The sequence below is a fragment of the Aquarana catesbeiana genome, linkage group LG08 (genome assembly GCF_042186555.1).
Source record: "Aquarana catesbeiana isolate 2022-GZ linkage group LG08, ASM4218655v1, whole genome shotgun sequence".
NCBI classification, from domain to species: Eukaryota; Metazoa; Chordata; class Amphibia; order Anura; family Ranidae; genus Aquarana; species Aquarana catesbeiana.
The window spans coordinates 12,433,335-12,458,403 of NC_133331.1; the positions used below are offsets into that span (position 1 = coordinate 12,433,335).

Here is a 25,069-nt window from a genome sequence, read left to right on the forward strand (position 1 = left end):
GGGGCGTGGCTGTACGGCATCTACCAGTAACAATCAGTGACGGACGGGACGTGGCTGCATACTTCCGCACACCGGCGGGAGAGTTCGAGGGCAACAGAGGAGCTGCCCCCTGGGCTTGCCTAACAGCAGGATATCTATACCAGGAGCGTGTCAGCGAAGTTGGGTGAGAACCTATCTAACGCTGTCCCTTGAGGTCCGCCGTGACCGTCATTTCCACAGTGGTGCTGGGCGTTTCACAGAGGAGGATTGTGTTTGGATTGCATTTGCAGTGTCAGTTTGGCTTTTATCAAGAAGTTTTCTTGTGAGTGTAATGATTGAAGGTTTTTAATCAAATAAATTTCACATGTTTTACGGTATCACACTATTTTGAGTTCTTTTATACATTGAGGTGACACTTCGATTTATCAAGGAATCTGGATCTTCCGTCTTCCATTGACCAACTATACTTATGCCTTGTTGCCAAAACACGAGAGTGTGAGGCATATTGAGCAGGTGAGTGTTGAGTTCAAGGGGAGAGGAATCACTGTCACTGAGTGAATTGGTGGACTGTTTCCAGAGACTGCACATTTCCTGCACGGTGTCCTGTCTATGGATTTTTTATGGACTAAATCACTTATATTCTATTATTGATATCAGTGCACGATTTAATATTGCTGCGTGTATGGTATACTTTCAGAGGCACTGTCACGATTTCGTTTGCACATTTATGTAATAATTTTGTATTGTTTATGTAGCATTTATAGCACCAGATCACTTTAGCCTATAGAGCTGTTTTGCACACTTGGCAGTTTAAACACTGGCCTTTAGCGCCACTTTTATTGATTTGCAAGAGCTGCACATGGGCCCTTGGGAACAATAGACCAATCAGTTCAATGAAAGTCCCTGCCCTAGTACTTCCCCCTCTAACACATTTCACCCAATCAGGGCTTAGTCATAGAGAGCCATAGTCTAAGCCCTGATTTGGTGAAAGGTGTTATCAGGGGCATAGACTGCCATACTTGTGGATTTTTTTACAATATATATGGACGCTTGTGATCTATCCGGCATGTGGTGTCCCTTCTTTTTGCCTCTGCTGATGTCTGCACCAACAGTGCAAAGTTGTAGTTGGTCACATGGAGGACATTTTTTCCTCAGAGAATAAGTGTATATCCCCCCCCCCCGCCCAGAATCACCTTGGTCTCCTCCCCCTACCCACCTCAGAGCAGCTTTCTTTTTCTCCACTCACTACCCACCTTTTAAAGAGTACAGAGCCAAGTATCTTTTTATGGTGCTAAATAATTTGTTAATGATAACAAGGAAGGCAGTAAAAGCAGCCAGCAACAATCGATCCTCTCCAGCAACAATACATCCTCCAGCAGCCAGCAACACTAGACCACCTCACACACTCCATTTGCAACAGTAGATCTTCCCCAGCAACAATACACTCGCCAGCAGCTCTAGACCCCCCACATTCCCCCTGCAAAAGTAGAGATCTTCCCCAGCAACAATACCCTCCCCAGCAGCTCTAGACCCCCACATATTCCCCCTGCAACAGTAGATCTTCCCCAGCAACCGTACACTCCTCAGCAGCCAGCAGCTCTAGACCCCCCATATTCCCCCTGCAACAGTAGATCTTCCCCATCACCAATACCCCCCTCAGCAGCAATAGACCCCCCCCGAGTAACCAGCATCAGTAGACCCTCCAGCACACCCAATGCCCCTTGTTGGTACATACTGGGGGTGCCCGAACTGCGAACCGCCATGTTACCGCTTAAAAAAGAAAAAAGCCCTGGTTACATGACCTAGAACCTCTCTTCTCCTTTGGTTCTTCTACAAATGCCTCCACCCAGCCTCTCCATAGTTTAAATCAAACCTAAACATTGGGCTTCGGTTCGCTTTAGTGGATAACATTTACTTACAAAGACACAAGTCCAGATAAATTGTTAGATAAAGGAGAATAACGGTGTATGTATGATGTGCGAACAGAATACTGAAGGAAAGCAGTGTTGAGTGTTCATAGCTCAAGAGCCATAGAGAAAGCAGCTTGTATTGTACAAATACAGAAATTTGCCTTATTAAATAGCAATAGCCAGTGTAGGAGACGTGACCCTGAACGCAGGGACTTGGGTTTTCTAAATGCACACGGAAAAAAAAAAAAAAAATGGTAATATTGCCTTTTACAACCCTATGGAGAGGGCCGTCTTCAGGGTGCAAGGACCGTTCTGCACCTCTGGGAACCCTCTGAATAAGTCTCAAGGAAAAAAAAAAAAAAGTATGTCAATAATCCAGCATTTAAAAATAAAGTATGTGTCCTTTATATGGCAGATTTGTTATTGTGCTTAATTCAGTATACAGTATTTCATATTCATAAATGCGCAATTTTCTAAACCAGTGTGTTACATTATACTGTATATATCATCGTAAATAAAAGCTGGTAAGATTGTGATTAGAGTCTCAGCAAAAAATTAATAAATTATATCCTAAGCTTATTAGATGTGGGAGGTCCTCCAGCACACCCTGGTATAAACCGTCATAAGATCTTATCTCGTATCTTTCACCAGAAAGATTGAAGTTTAAAGTGTATGGAAAGGCAATTTTTTTTTACTTGGGTATGGAAGGGTTACACCTCCTATGAGGATTTTCTGATGCCTGGGTTCTTGCTGGGTAGGTTCACCCCTCTACTGTCCTGGTGTCCACCATCACTGAGGCAAGAAATAATGGGAAATCCAAAAGTTTTATATCCATTTTTTTTTGGGAGGTGATATTGTGTCCCAATTTACAATAAGGCCTCGTTTACACTTGCTTCAAAATGTCGCACTGGACTTCGAATGCCAATTAAAGCCCCTGTCACTAAATAAATTGGCCACCTTATAGTCCTGGTCACATGTTGTGCTTGCTTCGCTTCAAAAATTACCCCCTATGTTGCTTTCTTGGTGCTTCAAAGCGTCTCCAAATCCTCCATAGAAGTCTATGACAACACTCGCTAACAGCACCTGAAGCTTTTGAGGCGCATTTATTCAGCATTAGCTTTGCTTTGTTTTGGAGGTATTGCAGGTATGAGATATCCCAGGATGCACTGGGAAACCAAGTGTACCGGAAAGACATCATCAGCAGTCACTTCCAGTTCATGTGTATATTTTCTGGGATTGTCTGGTGCAGACTTCATATCTGGCGTGCAGCATGGAGCAGCAGGAAGGTGAGCGAGGTCTGGACTGGAGCGGAGCAACTAGCAAACGGCACACATGGTGAGCAGCATAGGAGCGGGGACCGGAGAGAGAGGACTGAGCGGCAGAGTATCAGCAGAGCTGGGGGGCCGGAGCAGGAGAAAGTAGCAGATGTCACAGCAGCGGGAGGTGAGAGGGGACTAGAGAGAGAGGAGGATCAGCAAACCAGTGAATCAGCAAAGCTGAGGGTACTACTGAGTGGGGGGGATCTGCTGAACGAGGGTACTAACAAGCTGGGGATCTGCTGAACGAGGGTACTAACAAGCTGAGGATCTGCAGAACGATGCTACTAATAAGCTGGGGATCTGCTGAACGAGGGTACTAATAAGCTGGGGATCTGCTGAACGAGGGTACTAATAAGCTGGGGATCTGCTGAACGAGGGTACTAATAAGCTGGGGATCTGCTGAACGAGGGTACTAATAAGCTGGGGATCTGCTGAACGAGGGTACTAATAAGCTGGGGATCTGCTGAACGAGGGTACTAATAAGCTGGGGATCTGCTGAACGAGGGTACCAATAAGCTGGGGATCTGCTGAATGAAAGTACTAATAAGCTAGGGATCTGCTGAGTGGGAGTACTACTGAATCGGGTTCTACTGGGCCCCTTTAAAATAAAAAAAAAAAAGGAACACACACAGGGCATTTGCCAAGCTTCAATAAAGCATGTGCCAGATGCAGCCCCTCCATGTTTCACATGGACCCTTATGGTCTCTTCTATGGATTTCGGACTCATATGGTCCTTTTTCTTTGTTTGGGGGGTGTTCATAAGCTCTGGATGTCCATTTTTAAAGTACACCTTAAGGCTGTATCTTCGCTTGCTTCAAAGCCCTACCTGAATGTGGTTTTAAAGGGAATTCCCAAAAAGATTGCCAGATATGCCAGGCACCAGGTGGCCATCTGATAAGAGCACATCTTGTCCTTTTGTTGGTGGTTGGCCTTTTAGATGAAGTGTGAGGTGACTCACCTTTGTGTTCTGGCTGCAAGATTCTCTCACCATCATCTTTTGTGGACTTTACATTATATACATTTTTTCTAACTTTTCACTTTGGACAATTAACTTATTAACTTTTTTTTATAGCGCAACACTTTGTTTACCATTAAAAAAGCATGTTGAAGCGGTAGGCCCTTGAATGTGTGTTCTATTTGAAGCAAGTGTAAATGAGCCCTAAATGCTGCTTAGGTTAGCCCCACAGCCAGACACCACAGAGGTCGCAGGTTCAGATCAGGACTCCCATCAGCAAGAGCCTATGGCTACCACTGCCCTCAGTGCCAAATTCCGGTGAGGAGGAAGTCTAGGGACACACAAAGCCTGGCTCAGGAGCACGAGAGCCTCCCTAGTACCAGCTTCCCAAGGAGGCACCCGGAGGAGGAAGAAGTGAACATTGCTGGTGGTGGGGGACTTACGAAGACGAAGAGGCAAGGGACCTTTCTGTCCAATATCATTGCACAGAGCGGGTAAGCATAACCTTTTTTTTTTTTTTTTTTTTTTTTTTTACTTAAAAGAAAAAAAAAAAACCAAACAGCCTTTAGTATCACTTTAAAGCTTGTAGCACAAAAGTAGCTCATGTTCAAATACCACTATAAAACCATGGGATTTTGAATGTTGAGTGCTTTAGAGTTTCACTATTCGAGCTACAAAACGATCAGGTATGAATAAGATCCTAAATGGGGTTCTAGCCCTCATCTATCCCAAAAAAAAAAAAAAAAATTGCTTCCCATACACTTTAAAATGAGAAGATCAATAGACATTAGACGTTCCTAGGCCAGTCACGTCCTTTTGTCTAGGACAGGGGTCTCCAAACTTTAGAAACAAAGGGCTGGTTTACTGCTGTCCAAACTTTAGGAGGGCCGGAATGTGGCCAGTGGGAGTAGAAAATGCCCTGGCATCGATGGGAGTAAACAATGCCATAGGCTTTGGTGGTAGTTGGGAGTAAAGAAATTACATCACTGGTGTCAGTGGGAGAATTAGTTCCCTATCTATGGTGTCAGTGGGAGGGACAGTACAGCATCTCTGGTGTCAGTAGGAGAATTAGTTCCCCATCTCCGGTGTCAGTGGGAGGGATAGCGCCTCATCACGGGAGTCAGTGGGACAATTAATTCCCTATCTCTGGTGTCAGTGGGAGGGATAGCACCCCATCCCTGGTGTCAGTGGGAGAATTAGTTCCCTATCTCTGGTGTCAGTGGGAGGGACAGTACAGCATCTCTGGTGTCAGTAGGAGAATTAGTTCCCCATCTCCGGTGTCAGTGGGAGGGATAGCGCCTCATCACGGGAGTCAGTGGGAGAATTAATTCCCTATCTCTGGTGTCAGTGGGAGGGATAGCACCCCATCCCTGGTGTCAGTGGGAGAATTAGATCCCTATCTTTGGTTTCAGTGGGGATAGCGCCTCATCACGGGAGTCAGTGGGAGAATTAATGCCCTATCTCTGGTGTCAGTGGGAGGGATAGCGCCTCATCACGGGAGTCAGTGGGAGAATTAATGCCCTATCTCTGGTGTCAGTGGGAGGGATAGCGCCTCATCACGGGAGTCAGTGGGAGAATTAGTTCCCTATCTCTGGTGTCAGTGGGAGGGATAGTACCCCATCACTTATGTCAGTGGGAGAATTAGTTCCCTATCTCTGGTGTCAGTGGGAGGGATAGCACCCCATCCCTGGTGTCAGTGGGAGAATTAGTTCCCTATCTCTGGTGTCAGTGGGAGGGATAGTACCCCATCACTTATGTCAGTGGGAGAATTAGTTCCCTATCTCTGGTGTCAGTGGGAGGGATAGCACCCCATCACTGGTGTCAGTGGATTTGTTCCCCATCTATGGTGTCAGTGGGAGGGATAGTACCCCATCTCTGGTGTCAGTGGGAGAATTAGTTCCCTATCTCTGGTGTCAGTGGGTGGAATAGTGCCCTGAGGGCTGGATACAAGCAAAGGGACACATTCGGCCCAGGGGCCTGAGTTTGGAGACCTCTGGTCTAAGACAATGAATTACACTGTAATTGTGGAAGACTGTATACACATTCATATTAACCCCATTTTATTAACTTACATTTGCTAATGAATTGGGGGGGGGGATAAAGTTGCACCCCTCCCAATGGTAAATGTAGGTATTATATGGGAGAAAGAGGGTTATTATGGTAATTTCAGTAAACGGTGTGCGCTCCCACTGAATCTAATAAACACTGGAAGTAATATGTATAAAATAAAGGCTTGTGGTAATAGACTCTGACATTGCTGAGATATATAAATCTATATTTCTTACACAGAAAGTAAAAAGTTTATGTTTTCAGATAAAAATGTTATGAAGAATATATAGAAATAAAGACATTTTCTGTTCTTTAGAAGTTATTAATATTGATACTTTGTTAGACGATTATAAGGGATACGTCTGTGTTCCTCCGGCTTCCTCCAGCAACCCTTCTCCTTTTATTTCGGAACACTTTGGCACAACATGAATAGTGTTGCGGTGAGTTTTGTGGTGTAATGCTCGGGAAGCAGATTGTGTACGACTCTCTGTGGTATACACACCCCTCGTGCTTCTGAATATCTGTGAAAACTAATGTATGTGCTCAATAAAAACTTCAAACCCGACAACCGCGTACTGATGTATTTTTTAACAAGGTTCCTGTTCTGCAACTTGTAGACTACATTATGGATGAGCGGTGAAGGTTATATATCGGCAGGCGGCAGGCGCCGAGTCACATCGATGAAACGCAAAGTTATCAGAACGCAGACAAAACTTACAAGAAAGACTTCCTGCGTATCTGGGTGAAGGAAGGGCGATTCCTGGTCACTCGGGTAAATACAGCCCAACTGATGAAAGCTGCTTTGCTGGCACATGGATTTCCCAAGGTGGTGTTGGCTTTTCCTTTGTTCTAAATAAAAAAATAAAAATACATGAGTATATAGAACTTAGTTTTATAAACAGGTTATTGCACAAAACAAATTATTTATAAATAATAAATAAAAGCAAAAATTCCAAGTACAGCGTATTCAATCAGAAGTACAGCATGTGCAAATATCTAAATCAAGTGACACCTCTGTGCTACAACAATATAAATTTCCATATAATAAAACTGAATATTGGTTTTAGTGAAAGCATGATACACAGACACCTCAAATTACAAACAAATCAGGTGAATCAAATATCCCGACCATAAGAAACAGCGGCTGCAAAACATAAACATGTGTTCCCACAGTACTCTACATATAATACAAAATGGTAAATTGTACACTCACCTTTCCGCAATTCTCCTTTCCTGGTGCATCTTCATGGCAGCATACAATGGGTTGTGGCTCCGCTTCGGGGAAGGTCTTATCTATGTCCCCCTCTCCCACCGTCAGCTCAGGAGTCATCATTATGACATCTTTAATCCCAAAAATGTGTAATCCGTTTTGTAAAAATATTATATAATGTCCAGCGAGTCTCCCTTTGTAACTTCATTGTAGAAAATACCTTATTTACATTGCTGCTGGGAGCTCACGTGATTCGCCGGAGCTCTTATTCCCTGCTCCAGGCACTGCCGAGGGAAGGGTCGAGATGCCTGCTGACGTCAGCCCCGCTCCGAGCACTGCCGAGGGAAGGGTCGAGATGTCTGCTGATGTCAGCCCCGCTCCGAGCACTGCCGAGGGAAGGGTCGAGATGTCTGCTGATGTCAGCCCCGCTCCGAGCACTGCCGAGGGAAGGGTCGAGACGTCTGCAGACATCAGTCCTGCTCCAAGCACTGCCGAGGGAAGGGTCGAGATACCTGCTGACGTCAGCCCCGCTCCGAGCACTGCCGAGGGAAGGGTTGAGATACCTGCTGACGTCAGCCCCGCTCCGAGCACTGCTGAGGGAAGGGTCGAGATGTCTGCTGACGTCAGCCCAACTCTGAGCACTGCCGAGGAAAGGGCCGAGATGCCTGCTGATGTCACCCCTGCTCTGAGCACCGCCAAGGGAAGGGCTGAGATGTCTGCTGATGTCAGCCCTGCTTTGAGCACTGCTGAGGGAAGGGCCCAGATGCCTGCTGACGTCAGTCCCGCTCTGAGCACTGCAGAGGGAGCGGCCGCTGAGCAGGGAGGAGAGGAAAATATCTCACGTGAGCGCCCAGCGGCGCAGTAAATAAAGTATTTTTGACAGTAAAGTTACAAAAGTAGACACGGTGGAAATTATATAACATTTTTACAAAACGGATTATATATTTTTACATGGACTTTACTAGGGCTTATTTTTGGGGTAGGGCTTCTATTGCAAACCTAACTCCCCCCCCCCCCCAAATCGGGCTAGGTTTTATTTTTGGGGTATGGCTTCTTTTCGGGGAAACACGATCGGACTGGTTAACTATGTATCAAAGACAAAGCCGGCTCGCAGCATTCACTGTAACTCATCATTTGGGTGGGAATCTGTATGCTGCCATGAAGATAACCAGGAAAGGAAAACTACGGAAAGTCGAATATACAATTTTCCGTTTTCCTGGTGCATAATGGCAGCATACAATGGGAACTAATTTGCCAAATGGGAGAGTAAAATACATTTTTTGTAATTTTTCAAATTTTACTGTCGTGAGCTGAGTCAGCTTCACCTAATAAAAGCATAATGAAGGTGCCCTGGGAGGACCATATTGCTGACTTGCAAATAGCCTCAGGAGACAATCAGCACTGTGCTGTCCATAGAGCTAGCACTGCCCTGGTTGAATGTGTTTTTAAGTCTTCCGGAACAGGGAGGTCTTGTGAAGAGTAGGCTCTTAATTGTCTTAACGTAGGAGGTGACTATACGTGTTGATGCTGACTGACTCTGCCTTAAGCAATGCCGGAAACCAAGCACAGATTTCAGCTTGAATGAAAAAGTAGCTGCCAAGCAGGTCATCAGAGTTAGATCAACATTCAGAGGATGTGGTTCTCCCGCTTCACCAAAGATAGTAAATGGACTTCCTGGTTAAAGTGGAAGGAGAAAGACCCCTTAGGGATAAAAATGGTCTGAGGGTTTTAGGACTATTCTGTCCAGGTAAAATGTTAGGCGAGGCTCCTTGGTTACAAAGCCTGCACCTCTGACACTCTTTCCACGGAGGTTGTAGCAACCAGAAATACAGTCTCAGTGTTAGATTGCAGAGTGTAGTCAATTCTGTAGGATAGACATGTCTAATAAACCTACAGAGAGCAGCCAATCTCCCAGATCTATGAATAATAGTATCAATTGGAGGTTCTCTATCTTGCACAACTCCCAACTTTCTGTGCTTGTTGAGTTTTTTCATGTTTAGCACTGGGGACAGATTGCCTAATTTAGATTTTTTTTTTTTTTACTAGGAGGTGAACCGAATCCTCATCTCCTCTGGCCATTTGGAACCTTCATGATTGCTTGTTTTTTAATTTAAATTCGGCTACAAACTGGACCAGAATTTCTTACTTTTCCATCAAATCCGGTAGTCTGGCTGGCTGGAAGAGATCAGAAGGTGGACATCCCTTAAACTTCCACTAATGTCACACCAATATACAGTAGCTGATATGGCCCACTGATTCTGAATATTTTCCATTCAGGTGTGTGCACAAAACTTCATCTGGCTCCCACAGGCACCGCCTGAATGAGCACACCCTTAAAAGGACTTTTGCTGTTCTCCCAAAACAGGTGCCTTAGATTTTTAAGGCTTCAACAATGAAGATTGGGTACTTTCCTAGTTACTTTAGTAATCTTTTCCCAGACCATAGGATTTTGCCTCCTGGTATCTACCTGGGAGTTGCCACCTGTATACTGGACCTTTCAGATTTTTCAGTTTTTTGTCAGATGATATCTGCCCTGGCGTGAGAGTGGTCACTCTTGAGATGGCTGTATCCTGTCTACTCCCAAATATATTGGATCCGTTGTCTGGTATCTTGCACCAGTTCTATGTTGAAGGTGGCATCTGCTGACCATGGCTTCAGATATAATACCCTCCTTTTCAGGACTGCGCACAATATCGCTCTTGGAGAACTTCAAATGATGTCTACCAACGCCTCCACTACAGAGGCTCCCACCAATTTCAGCTCTTACAAAGCTGTTACTACCTTGTCTTACTCCACTTCCTTCAGAAGGGCTTCTTTAATATTAAGAGTCCAACTCAATATTGCTCTGCCTACCACTGCAAAGGTTATTGCTGCTCTGCAGACACTTGCAGATGCTATAGTACGTAATGGCACTTCAGATCTGGATCTAATTTTCAGACTAAAGCGTCATTGACTGTAACCAAGGTGACGTGTCTTGGCAGTCGCATAACTGATGCATCCACCATCGGAGGCGACAGCAGCAGATTAACCTTTGGCTCTTTCAGGGGATACAGTTTTGACAACTTGTTTATACAGGCCTTTTTTCTTTGGCCCCTGCCTTTCTTCCTGGATTAACTCCTCCAGTCCTTCAATGAAGGGAAATGAGTACTTTCAAACCTTGTGGAGAGTTTCCTCCACTTCACCCCAGGCAATTGCCTCCTTAACTTGCAAAAGGCTCTATTAGGCAAAAGTTCCCCTTTCATGTCTTCGTCCTTCCACAAGCTCTCCAATTTGAACACCACCTGTTGGCTCTGGTTGGAAGTACTAGGCAATTCAACCACAGACTGAGTAGAGGCTTCATGCCTCAACTCCTTCGTCGATTCTTTATTCAAGGCCACTACTTCCCTGACATCCCCTTCTTTGTCAGTTGCTGCTTCCTTCAAGTGGACTAGCTTGCCAGGCAATGACTTTCCACCACAAACGCAGCAACCATTAGGGCCGTAACCTGTGGGATTTGTAGATGGTGAGCAATAATAATGAGGCAAGATGATGGCCTTGATCAACATTGCCTGGATGCCTGTGCCTAAACGGTGACTGTTGTGGCTTTTAGAGGGCTCCCACCATCTTGAGGTCCTTGCAGGGCTGTATGCTGCTTGCTCCAGGCAAACTTAACATACTAACTTGCCAGGCAATGACTTTCCACCACAAACGCAATGATTATTAGGGCTGGTAACCTGTGATGTTTGTAGACAGGGAGCAATGATAATAAGAGGTGAGATGATGACCTTGTTTCACATTGCCGGGGTGTCTGCTGTTAGATGGCAACTTGTCCTGACCTTTAGAGGGCTCTCTCCATCTTGAGGTCCTTACTGTGCTGTAGATATTGGCTCTCCTTTTCTCAATATCTTCAATACTTACCTTATCCCTTTACCTTACAAGCTATGGGTGGTCTGACTGGCCAGCGTTACCCATAGTAACAGAGCAAAGCAGCAGGGCACACTAATCCTAGAGCAAGCGTTGAGAAGGGGATAGGAAGAGTCCAGGTGAATGCCATAAAAAGCACAGTGATCCCAGAGCAACAAAAAGAAGGAGATAGGAAAAGCCCAGGTGAATGCCATAATAAGGGAAAACATACCTGCAAACAATGAGTACATAAGCTCAAAAATGTCTTAAAACCATTTGAAACTGGTACCCTTGGCCATTAGTGATGATATAAGCTCCTCAGATTTCTCAGATCACAGTTTGTGGGCTCCTAGCACCATCTTGGAAAGGGGCAAGCCAGGAAACTGGCCACAGTGGCCGCATCACTTCCTACCCTCAATGCTCAGAGTGTAGGTGCACTGCTGCAGCCATCTTGGAAATGGCAAAGACCCGCAACACAGACAGGTGCAGGAAAGCACTGACAGAGAAAAGAAGAGAAAAGCATATGGAGAGCAAAGGGAAAATGCTGCCACTTACCCAAAGCTTATTTAAGGCTTTCTTTGACAGGCCTGCACCACCAGAATGGGGCTCCAACCATATAGCTCATTTAGAGGCTTTACAGGAAGGACTTCCACCCAGGAGAGGCTGAACCTGGCTGGGGTGACAAGTGGTAAGGGTACCTTCTGACTTCAGTCTTGATCAGGTGAGAACAAAAAGAAGACTGCTGCGAGCCGGGTGTGTCTTTAATTTTTTGGTAACCAGTCCTTTCAGGTTGTGGGGGCGGAGCCACAACCCACTGTGTGCTGCCATGATGTGCCAGGAAAGTACTTTTTATTAAAGGATCTTGTTTAGTAAAAAAACATTGATATGAATTTCCATACATAATACTGGTTATGAGCAGACAGGGGGAATTCAAAAAAGCTGCTGCTCCACTTTTCTGGCGTTAGACCCTCTTGAAAATGTATTGCGCCAAATTAATGAGGCATTTGCGACACTTTTGGTTTTGACAGAAACTCCTGCACCAAATTCAGGTAGTTCTAGAATGTGCCACGTTTACATTGGGGTTTATTTACTAAAGCTGGAAGGTGCAAAATCAGACTCACTTCTGCATAGAAACCTTTATATACTATTTAGAAAGTGCACATGGTGTTTGGAGATTTTCTCTTCCCGTTCAACACTGCAGTGAAGCCTGGGCATACAGCCAAGACAGCCGATTGGAGGAAAGGCACACACCCCCTCTCCTCATAGGTTGAGACTTTCAGAGCTAATCTTTGAATAGTTCAGGGGTCTGCTAATCTATTTAGAGCAATGTTTCTCAACTCCAGTCCTCAAGGTGCCCCAACAGGTCATGTTTTCAGGCTTTCCATTATTTTGCACTGATAATTTGATCAGTTTCACTGCCTTAGTAATTACCACAGCCGTTTCATCGGAGGGAAATCCTGAAAACATGACATGTTGGGACACCTTGAGGACTGGAGTTGAGAAACACCGAGTTATAGCATCCTCCCCAACACAAAACTGAGGCTGTGACAGAGAACTTGTCAGGAGTCATCAGGCTGATAACACAAGAACAGAGCAGGAGAAATCTAATAGGGGACACAGCTCAAATTTCAGGAATCAGGTTTACATCCATTTTAACTACAGATGACTCGCGGGGAACCTGCTGACAGCTTAATGTAAAAAAATAAAATGCAGACAATTAAAAACGATGAAAACAAAAATTACGTGGGCTCCCTCACCCCCCAGTCCAGATCAGGCCCTCGAGGTTTGGTATGGTTTTTAAGGGGAACCCCACGCCAAAAAACGGAAAAAAAAAATGGCGTGGGGTTCCCCCCAAAATCTATACCAGACCCTTATCCGAGCATGCAGCCTGGCAGGTCAGGAAAGGGGGGGACGAGCGAGCACCCCCCCCCGAACCATGCCAGGCCACATATTCTCAACTTTGGGGAGGGGTGGGTGCTTTAGGGCGGGGGGCTCCACCCCCCACCCCAAAGCCCCTCGTCCCCATGTTAATGGGGACAAGGGTCTCACCCCCACAACCTTTGCCTTGGCTTGGCTCCACCCCCCACCCCAAAGCACCTCGTCCCCATGTTAATGGGGACAAGGGTCTCACCCCCACAACCTTTGCCTTGGCTTATCGGAATCTGGAAGCCCCCTTTAAGAAGGGGGCCCCCCGATCCCGGCCCCCCATGTGAATGAGTATGGGGTACATATTACCCCTACCCATTTACCAAATGTGTCAAATAGTAATAAAAACACAAACAGTGTTTGACAATTCTCACCTATATAAATCCATAGTCAATCACGCTGCCCGCACACTGCCGTCCCGGAAAAAGACGCTCCCGCCATACATGAAGGGTGGCTGCATACGGCAAGCTCCCCCATTTGACATTCCTTATATAAGTAAGGGGGCGGGGCCACCTGGCAATGTCACCTGGTAATTCCGTCCCTTGATGTCACTGACCCAGCATGCACTGGTCCATGACATCACAAGGGGGCGGGACCACCAGGGGACATAGCCAGGTGGCCCTGCACCTTACCTATATAAGAAATGTCAAACGGCGGAGCCTGCAGTAGGCGGCCAGCCTTCATGGACAGCGGAAGCGTTTTTTGTTTTTATTGGGTGCAACGAACGGCATGATTGACGATGGATTTACATCTGGGGATACTTTGTTTTTTATTAATGGAATTGTCAAAAACAGTCTGTGTTTTTATTACTATTTGACACTTTTTTGGTGAATGGGTAGGGGTACCAAGTACCCCATACTCATTTACATGGGGAGGTTGTATCTGGGGGCTCCTTCTTAAAGGGGGCTTCCGGATTCCACTAAGCCTCCTGCCCGCAGACCCCCACAACCACCAGCCACGGTTGTGGTAATGAGCCCCCTGTCCCTATCAACATGGGGACAAGGTGCTTTGGGGTGGGGCAGAGTCCCCCTGTTGAGGGCATATGGCCTGGTATGGTTCAGGAAGGGGGGGTCCCCCCCCCCTTACCAGACCTGCTGGGCTGCATGCTTGGATAAGGGTCTGGTATGGATTTTGGGGTCTATACCAGGCCAAAGGGCCTGGTATAGACTGGGGGGGGGGGGGGGGAATCGGGCATTTGGCTTTTTTTTTTTTTTTTTACATTTAGCTGACAGCTGATGAGTCATCTGTTGTTAAGGACGTGGTGGCCGGCAACCAGCTATTTGTCAAACCACGCTGTTTTATGACAAATACCGCATGTTATACCGCCAGCAAAACCCTGGTGGTAAATTTACCAGCACTTTTTTTGTTTTTTGTTTTTTTCTGGTAAATACCGCACAATTATTTTTTTTTTTTTTTTATTGTAGCATTATGTTCACCACTTGGTTACTAGCAATCTGCCAATCACCCTGCTGCCAGACACTCATCTATCAGTTAAGACAATGAACAGTCATTTGCACAGTTTTGTTACGTTTACAGTGGGGCAAAAAAGTATTTAGTCAGCCACCAATTGTGCAAGTTCTCCTACTTAAAAAGATGAGAGGCCTGTAATTGTCACCATAGGTATACCTCAACTATGAGAGACAAAATGTGGAAACAAATCCAGACAATCACATTGTCTGATTTTTTTAGGAATTTATTTGCAAATTATGGTGGAAAATAAGTACCGTATTTATCGGCGTATAACACGCGCCGCCGTATAACACGCACCCCAAGTTTAGGAGAGAATTTTAAGGAGAAAAACTTTTAGGAGGGAAGTTTAAGGAAAAGAACCTACATTAAAATGCCCATCAATGCAGCCTCATCAGTGTTCATCTGTAGCCTTGTTAGTATCATTGCAGCCTTTTCAGTGTCAGTGCAACCTTGTCAGTGCAGCTTTGCCCCAGTGCAGCCTTGTCAGTGCAGCCTTGTCCCCAGTGTCCATGCCTCCTGCCGCCGCCGCCATACACATGGTAGTAGTTTTAAATATGGCGCCGCGGAGTTCGGAGGGACTCGGCGCCGGAGGGAAGTGAACGAACGCCGCCGAGATACACATAGCCGAGAGTTCTCGGCTCTTTCCGGCGCCGCTCACAGTCCCACCCAGTCCCGCCCTATGATGGACATAACACAGGTCCAATGGCGGGACTGGGCGTGACTGTGAGCGGCGCCGGAAAGAGCCGAATACACCCGACTATGTGTATCTCGGCTCTGTGATTTCGGCGGCGCTCGTTCAGCACCGCCGAGTCCCTCCGAACTCCGCGGCGCCATATTTGAAACTACTCGCTATGTGAATGTCGGCGGCGATCGCCGACATTCACATAGCGATAGCGGGGATCGGCGTATAACACGCACCCACGACTTTCCCCTGATTTTAAGGGGAAAAAAGTGCGTGTTATACGCCGATAAATACGGTATTTTGTCAATATCAAAAGTTCATCTCAATATGTTATATATCCTTTGTTGGTAATGACAGTGGTCAAACGTTTTTTGTAAGTCCTCACAAGGTTGTCACACACTGTTGCTGGTATGTTGGCCCATGCCTCCATGCATATCTCCTCTAGGGTAGTGATGTTTTGGGGCTGTCGCTGGGCAACACAGACTTTCAAGTCCCTCCAAAGGTTTTCTATGGGGTTGAGATCTGGAGACTGGCTAGGCCACTCCAGGACCTTGAAATGCTTCTTACGACCCAGGCATATTTCATCTTCAATGCCCTTGCTGATGGGAGGAGGTTTGCACTCAAAATCTCACGATACATGGCCCCATTCTTTCTTTCATGTACACGGATCAGTTGTCCTGTTCCCTTTGCAGAGTAAACAGCCCCAAAGCATGATGTTGCCACCCCCATGCTTCACAGTAGGTATGGTGTTCTTTGGTTGCAACTAAGCATTCTCTCTCCTCCAAACACGACGAGTTGTGTTTCATCTGACCAGATGACATTCTACCAATCCTCTTCTGGATCATCCAAATGCTCTCTAGTAAACCTCAGATGAGCCCGGACATGTACTGGCTTAAGCAGGGGGACACGTCTGGCACTGCAGGATCTGAGTCCCTGGCGGCGTAGTGTTGTACTGATGGTAGCCTTTGTTACATTGGTCCCAGCTCTCTGCAGGTCATTCACTAGGTCCCCCCATGTGGTTCTGGGATTTTTGCTCTATTTTTGCACTATAAATTTAGTTCATGTCTTGGGACGGCTGGCGAGGGTTTAGGCTGGTCACTCCTTGCTTCAAAGTGTCATGCCGGCAACAAGTGTTTGGCACTTGGACACGGGCACTTTGACTAAGGCACTGCTACAAAAAAGTAAGTGCAGACATTATTGTTCCACAGCTATTTTGCAGGAAATTCCACTTCATTCTCTAACTTTCCTCAGCCTTCCTTATATTAGCCTGTCCCCACCCTCTAAAATGCTCACACTAATCTTTGTTATAACGTCCTCTCTCCTCAAACTCTCATGTCTTTACCCCCCCTCTCCAGCCCCCAACCTTTACATATCTCCCTCTCTTCTGCCCACTCAAAATTACTCCACTTACCACCTCCTGCTCATTCTAAGCCCACACAGTATCACCACGTCCATTCCACCACAGCATCTGCCCTCCTATAAATCCCACTCCCGCCTTACCACCCTCACCCTCCTACTACTCCTAATGTCTGGGGACATTGCACCAAACCCCGGCCCTCCCACACCCAATTCCCAACGCCAAGATCGGCCATCTACCTCCTCCAACAGTAGTCGTAACTTCAACCTTCTCATCCCAATTCCCCTGATTCCACAAGTCAGCCCCCCTCTTTCATGTGCCCTCTGGAATGCCCGCTCAGTCTTCAATAAACTAGTTTCTGTCAATGACCTTTTCCTCTCCAAATCCCTTGATCTATTTGCTATAACTGAAACCTGGCTCCAGGAATTCGATATTACCTCTCCAGCTGCACTGTCCCACAGTGGCCTTCTCTGGACTCACTCCACCAGACCCAATGGATGAAAAGGAGGTGGTGTCGGACTTCTCCTCTCCCACAATGCACCTTCCAGGTACTGCCCACACCTCCCTCTTTCCACCTGCTCTTTCGAAATGCACTGCATTCGTCTTTTCTCTCCAGCTTGTCTAAGGGTCGCAGTCATTTATCGGCCTCCTGGATCAGTGTCACGCTTTCTGGATGACTTCTCTGCATGGCTACCCTATTTTCTCTCATCCGAAGGGCCTGCCATCATCCTAGTTGACTTTAACATTCCAATCAATGTTAATAATGCTACCACTTCTAAACTACTCAACCTAACCTCCTCTTTTAACCTAACACAATGGATACAAACCACCACCCACTCCAACGGCAACACTCTCGACCTTGTATTCTCCCATCGCTGCACTCCCTGCAATCTCTCCAACGCACCCTTTCCTCTCTCTGATCACAACCTTATCCGTTTCACACTCTCCTTGTCTCCTATATCACATGCTGCCAACCCACAAACCACTACCCGCAGGAACCTTCGCAACCTTAAACCTTCCCTTCTTCACTCTGCTACTGATGGCCTTTATGACAAAATCGCACCCCTGTCCTGCCCAGACCTAACCACTTCCATCTACAACACCACGTTGTCATCCTCCCTAGACGTACTTGCTCCTCTTTCTACACGCAAAACCAGGCCCCATCTGCTACAACCCTGGCAAACAGACGACACCAGAAGTCTCAAGAGACACAGCCGTGCTCTTGAGCGAGCATGGCGTAAATCTAAATCCCTGCAAGATTTTACCCTCTACAAATCTGTCCTTCTCAAATACAACTCCTGCCTCCACACTGCTAAACAAACCTATTACAACACTCATCAAAACCCTCTCATCCAAACCTCGTCAACTCTTTTCTACCCTTAATTCCTCACTTCACCCCCCACTGCCCCCACCCGCCAACTTGCTTACCACTCAACAGATTGCCAACCACTTCAATAGCAAAATCAACACAATTCACAAGGAGATATCCAGCATTCAAATTCCTCCCCTACCCAACATATCAGGTCCAACACCACACTCAATACTCTCCTCCTTTTGCCCAGTTACCACAGAAGAAGTTGATAAACTCCTCTCCATGGCCCACCTCACTACATGTCCCCTGGACCCTGTCCCCTCTCAATTACTGCGACCACCTTCCCACTCTATCCTCAACTCCCTAACCCACATCTTCAACCTCTCCCTCTCCTCCGGCACCTTTCCTTCCCCGCTCAAACATGCACTGGTTACCACCATACTCAAAAAACCCTCACTAGACCGCACCTGTTTGAATAACTTAAGACCTATCTCCCTTCTCCCGTTTGCCTCCAAGCTCATCGAACGCCTTGTTCATGACCAAATGAGCCGCTACCTCATGGACAACAACCTTCTCGACCCCCTACAGTCTGGCTTCCGCCTACAACATTCTACTGAAACTGCCCTACTAAAACTCACCAATGACCTAATAACTGCCAAAACCAATGGCCACTACTCCATACTCATACTTTTAGACCTCTCTACTGCCTTTGACACAGTTGACCACCTGCTGCTCCTCAGCAAATTACACTCCCTTGGCCTCCGTGATTCTGCATTATCCTGGTTCCCCTCCTACCTATCTCAGCGCACTTTCAGTGTCACTTACAACTCCATCTCCTCTGCTCCCCTTCCTCTTTCTGTTGGGGTACCCTAAGGCTCCGTCCTTGGGCCTCTCCTTTGCTCACTCTATACCTCTTCCCTGGGTCAGTTGATAACCTCCCATGGCTTCCAATACCACCTCTATGCTGATGACACACAGATCTATCTCTCCACTCCTCAACTCACCCCCACTATCTCCTCACGGATCTCAAACTTGCTGAATGACATATCGGTATGGATGTCACACCACTTCCTCAAACTTAATCTTTCTAAAACTGAGCTTGTTATATTTCCTCCTTCACGGTCCCCCTCCTGTGACTTCACCATTAATATCAACAACACAACCATTGGTCCCTCCACACATGCCAGGGTCCTGGGTGTAATCCTTGACTCTGACCTCTCCTTCAGCTCCCATATCCAATCACTGGCTAAATCCTGCTGCCTTAACCTCCGCAACATCTCCAGAATTCAACCCTTCCTGACTAATGACACCACAAAGCAACTTATTCAATCCTTGATTATTTCCCTGCCTTGACTACTGCAACTCTCTGCTTAATGGCCTACCCTTAAGCAGGCTATCCCCCCTTCAGTCTACTATGAATGCTGCTGCTAGACTAATACACCTCACTAATCGATCCGTGACTGCTGCTCCTCTCTGCCAATCCCTTCACTGGCTTCCCCTACCCCACCGTGTAAAATTCAAAATGCTAACCATAACATACAAGGCCATTCACAACATCGCCCCCCTCCACTCCTCCCAGGACCTACTGCTCTCTAGCTCCCTTGTTACCTCCTCCCATGCTCGCCTTCAGGACTTCTCCAGAGCCTCTCCCATCCTCTGGAATTCCCTACCCCAGTATATCCGATCAGCCCCTACCCTGTCCACCTTTAGGAGATCCCTGAAAACTCATTTATTCAGGGAAGCTTATCCCACACCCACATAACTGTCCCTGAGCCACCCCCATCAAATCATTCTTTGCAGCTATTACCTTTTGTACCACCACCCCCTCCCTTTAGAATGTAAGCTCTACGAGCAGGGCCCTCCTGTACCATTTGTATTGAACTGTACTGTAATTGTGTTGTCCCCCTTATACATTGTAAAGCGCTGTGTAAAATGTTGGCGCTATATAAATCTCGTATAATAATAATAATAATAATAATTTTTGCTCACCGTTCTTGTGATCATTTTGACCCCATGGGGTGAGATCTTGCATGGAGCCCCAGATCGAGGGAGATTATCAGTGGTCTTGTATGTCTTCCATTTTCTAATTATTGCTCCCACAGTTGATTTCTTCACACCAAGCTGCTTGCCTATTGCAGATTCAGTCTTCCCAGCCTGGTGCAGGTCTACAATTTTGTTTCTGGTGTCCTTCGACAGCTCTTTGGTCTTCACCATAGTGGAGTTTGGAGTGTGACTGTTTGAGGTTGTGGACAGGTGTCTTTTATACTGATAACACGTTCAAACAGGTGCCATTAATTCAGGTAATGAGTGGAGGACAGAGGAACCTCTTAAAGAAGATACAGGTCTGAGAGAGCCAGAAATCTTGCTTGTTTGTAGGTGACCAAATACTTATTTTCCACCATAATTTGCAAATAAATTCTTTAAAAAAAATCAGACAATGTGATTGTCTGGATTTGTTTCCACATTTTGTCTCTCATAGTTGAGGTATACCTATGATGACAATTACAGGACGCTCTCATCTTTTTAAGTGGGAGAACTTGCACAATTGGTGGCTGACTAAATACTTTTTTGCCCCACTGTATTTCAGGATACAACTTGGCTGGGAGAAAGGACCGTATGAGATGCCCATAGCATTTAGCACATTAGCAGAGGTTATTCAGTGGCCTTGGCCTTGCAAACTTGGACGCACACCTTGCACCCCCAGTCTCCTTCCTTTGAATAACTTCTCTGCAGACTGTTGCTCCTTCTTTTCTTGTACAAATCCTTCACTGTAAAGCTACTGACATACTATTTCTTCACTTCGATTGTGACAAGAAAGAATCACTCTGAATAATTCCTCTTTGCAGACCATGATGGTATTGCCTATGCGAATCAAAGAACCAGAAGCCTACACAGCATCTCCCCGATGGCCCAGAGAATCAGACAGCCACATAGTCTGTGGGGATGCCCGAAACAGCAACTCAACACTCCATTCTGTCTGTTCCTGCTTTCCAGAACTCCTCCCTGGCAGCATGTGACCTCAACCTATATGGGAGGCCTGGCCCCTGCCAATACCAAAGGGTAATTGGTCAGAGCTCCTCACATGAGCTGCCTGCCACTCAAACCTCAGATCCAACCTCTCTTCCAGAACAATCCTTCTGAAAGCAGGGGGGGCACCTCTGAGTCAGAGCACAGGTTGCCACACCTTCCCCTACACCAAACACTCCCAGTCCCAAATCAAAACAACCAGGCCCAGCCTAAAGCACAGGCCTGGCTAAATTTACCTGTACTTGGACCCTGAGCTATGGAAAAATACTAGTCTAGCACCTACCTTCAGGTAGAAGGTGCTACATTATGAATTGGACTTAATTTACCGCATTGCAATAATTTTAGCGAATGAGTCACGTGACTGCATTATCGTATGCGGTAAACGTTAGTGAATTGACCCTATAGTCTCTTATATTGCAGGATATATGTCATTATGACAATAAATTCAAAGTAACCCTTAGCACACAACAGTTTGTGTCATATATGTGTAGCACCCTCCTAGGTAGGTGCTACTGTAGTGAGAATTGTTTTTGTCCCTCTGCTTTACAGCAGCTAGGTAAATATATTTGGGCTGTCTGCAGGAGCCGTGATCGTTCAGCTCTGCCTGCTCATTGTGCTCTGATGCTCCTCGTGCTGTCTGGAGCTTCCCTGTGTCCAAGCAACCTAGGGAGGTTCTGGATAGTAGGTGAAAATCATGCAGGTGAGCAGTATGAATATAGATACAGCCCTGGCCAATTGGAAGGGGAGGTGCCCCTAGGCCTGCTGGGTGCTTGTATTTATATTCAGGGAGCACATGGACTCTGGGTCTTTCCTGGAGAGGATTGCACCGGCCAGGGCGAAGCCATGCTGCCTTCCCTGGCAATTGCTGCCATGTGGCCTCAGGTGGGGCGACCTGGGGGTCTGAAGTCTGTGTAGCTAACCCTGGTCCTACCATAGCTGACATAGGGAGTCTACAGAGCAACCGGTCTGGTATCACAGAGAGAACAGGCAGGCTATCTTAACTAGGAAAAGACAGTCAGCTCCCAATGACTTCAGAAACAAAGATGGCAATACAGGACCTGGCGCGTGGCAGCAACATGGTGGATCATAACTGGACAATGCTGGGTTCACTGGGAAGGCAAGCATGTGAATTCTGTAGAACACCAGCGAAAGAGGTAAAAAGAAAGGAAAACAAAAAGGGGGCCCTCCTATATGAGACTACATTTCTCTGGCTGCTGTGGTTCTATGCTCATCATCTTGGCTCTTTGCACCAAATAAGTCTCCAACATAGGCACATAACACACATTTGCAGAACAATAGTTTAAAGTGGTTGTAAATGTTTTTTCTACCTTAATGCATTCTCTGCATTAAGGTAAAAAAACCTTTTGCATAAGTTCAGTAGTACCCCCACTCAGCAGATCCTCAGTTAATTAGTACCCTCGTTCAGCCGATCCCCAGCTTCTTAGTACCCCCATTCAGCAGATCCCCTGGTCATTTAGTAGTACCTCCAGCTCTGCTGATCCCCCGCTCAGTAGAAACCCCCAGCTCTGCTGATGCCCCACTCAGTAGTACCTCCAGCTCTGCCGATCCCACATTCAGTAGTAACCCCCAGCTCTGCTGACCCTCTGGTTTGCTGTTCCTCCTTTCTCGATGGTTCCCTATCATCAGCTCCCACGCTGCTTATCACGTGTGACATCTACTAGTTTCTCCTGCTCTGGTGTTCCAAGTCTGCTGATCCTCTGCCGCTCTCGCTCCAGTCCCCGCTCCTCTTCATATATACTGTTTCCCATGTTGTACACCATGTGTGCCATCTGCAAATTGCTCTGCTCCAATCTGGACTCCGCTCTCCCTCCTGCTGCTCCACGTTGCACACCAGAATATTTACACATAAACCAGAAGTGACTGTTTTTTACGTCTTTCCTGTTCGCTTGTTGGTTTCCCAGTGCATCCTGGGATAGATCATATCTGCAATACCTCCAAAGCAAAGCTAAAGCTGAATAAAAGTCTCTCAAAAGCTTCAGGTGCTGTGAGCATTGTCATAGACTTCTATATAGGATTTAGAGATGCTTAGGAGGTGCCCCTCTACTTGTTTTTTTCCTAGCTCAACTGGAACTTGCTGATGGTCTCCTCTGGTGGCAGCCCTGACAGACTCACCTATTCTTGCTACCCTGATAATTGCCCTTTTGAACTATTATGGACCATATACAAGCAATACTGAGGTATTGCGCCTTTTACTTGTTAAACCACAATGGTTCGGTAAGGTAAAGTTGACACAACGTTAGTCACATCTCCAAGAGGATTTGCAGACAGACAGCAACAATAGGTGACTCGATTAACGGGAATTCACACCTAGGATGCACACAATGGGGAAATGATAACAAGAGAGAAAGACACCTTAGTAAACAAATTAAATCAGGAGACCCCAGCACCAGGTTGTTTTGAGCGGATTATCTTAATATCTGCTCTAAGTCTCTGAGTCTGAGGGGGTTGAAGCAGTCACTGCTGGTATGGGCACAGAAGCGCCAAATCTGTATCCGGGTCCTCCGGTTATCAGAGTGTGTGTGTTTCGGGGAGACATGCACCTGAATCAAAACCACTCCAAAAAAGGTCCCCCAGGCAAACACCTCCCAAAGAATAGAGCCCCCTCAAAAGCCAGGGCCCATAGCCAGTAGGCAAGAGGCTAGCCTGCCGTCCCCTCCAAAAGCCTCTGTCCTGGTTGGGTCAGTCACAGCAGGAATCCAGGGCACCCCACCCTGCTACCTATTGATGATTGATCTGCCCTTATCTATAGTATGTCACCATATTTCTGGAGGTTTATACAACCCTCACTTCCACCAGATTATATTATCAAAGGGCTCTGCATATCTTAAATAATTAAAAGTAAAGGCAGTTGATCTCATATTATTACCAAGCACAGAGAATAAGAAATAAAGATGAAATAATACCGTGCCTACAAGCGGGCATGTTTTACATCGTCTCATCCTTCAGAAGCAAAAGGAAGATGATAAAAGGAATAATGTAATGTATTCCCGACACCTGAACAGAGAGCTGCCTGTCCCAAGTAGAAGATTCCTCGGAATACATTAAGGAAGATCAGCCGCAAAAGGCAGAATAGTTTATTACCAAGAATCATTATTCAGACGGATCACAAACTTTACAATGACTTTACAATTGACAGCAATGATACATTTGAATATGAATAACTGAAACTTCACACGGCCTCCACAGAAAAACTACCATTGGTGATTTGAGATAAAGTGGTTGTAAACCTCAGACATGAAATTTGAACAAAGCAGATCCCTCTATAGTGTGTACTTGTCTTAAAGAGGAAGTAAACACTGATGGGTTTTACTTCCTCTGTTTCCCTGCAAAGGTAAAGCATAATGGGCTACTATGCATCGCACTGTAGGCCATTATGTGTCACTTACCTGACACAGGAGCCTGCGATGTCACCGCTGTCCCCTCTTCCACGAAGCTTCTATCTTCCTTCCAGGTATCGCGGCTCCAAAGCTGTGATTGGCCGGAGCTGCGATGTCGGCTCAGTGCGCCTGCGCGCCGTTGTCTATACGTCACATGTGCCGTAGACATCCGTGCCTGACTTTTGCAAATATCTCTTAAACCGTGTGGGTTTAGGAGCTATTTCTTGCACCTACAGGTAAGCCTTAATCTAGGCTTACCTGTAGGTAAAAGTAGTTTGTAAGGGTTTACAACCACTTCAATCCAGAGCATTAATGTGTCATTTCCGTCTGCTGCCTCCTTCCTCTGCTATGAGCAGGAATCACTTCTGACAAGTTTTCCCTGACACCAAGAGATAAAAAGATGACGGGAGAGGGAGCTCCAGCACGCAGCCTGTGATTGACGGCCTCCCTCAGTGCCCCCTCACACGGCCTTCCTCTGTCCCTCTCCACGCGGCGTCCCCCTCCGTCCCTCTCCACGCGGCGTCCCCCTCCGTCCCTCCCCACGCGGCGTGTTCCTCCCCACGCGGCGTCCCCCTCCGTCCCTCCCCACGCGG

General features: G+C 46.5%; 1 long non-coding RNA gene across 1 annotated transcript in view; it reads right to left on the minus strand.

Annotated features, from left to right (window-relative positions):
• Nucleotides 1-25,069, minus strand: part of LOC141105593 (uncharacterized) — a 266,085-nt gene that overhangs the window by 95,384 nt on the left and 145,632 nt on the right. The window contains exon 3 of the long non-coding RNA XR_012235615.1: nt 6,931-7,061. This is a non-coding gene — a long non-coding RNA (uncharacterized lncRNA). The remainder of the gene's footprint in view (nt 1-6,930; nt 7,062-25,069) is intronic.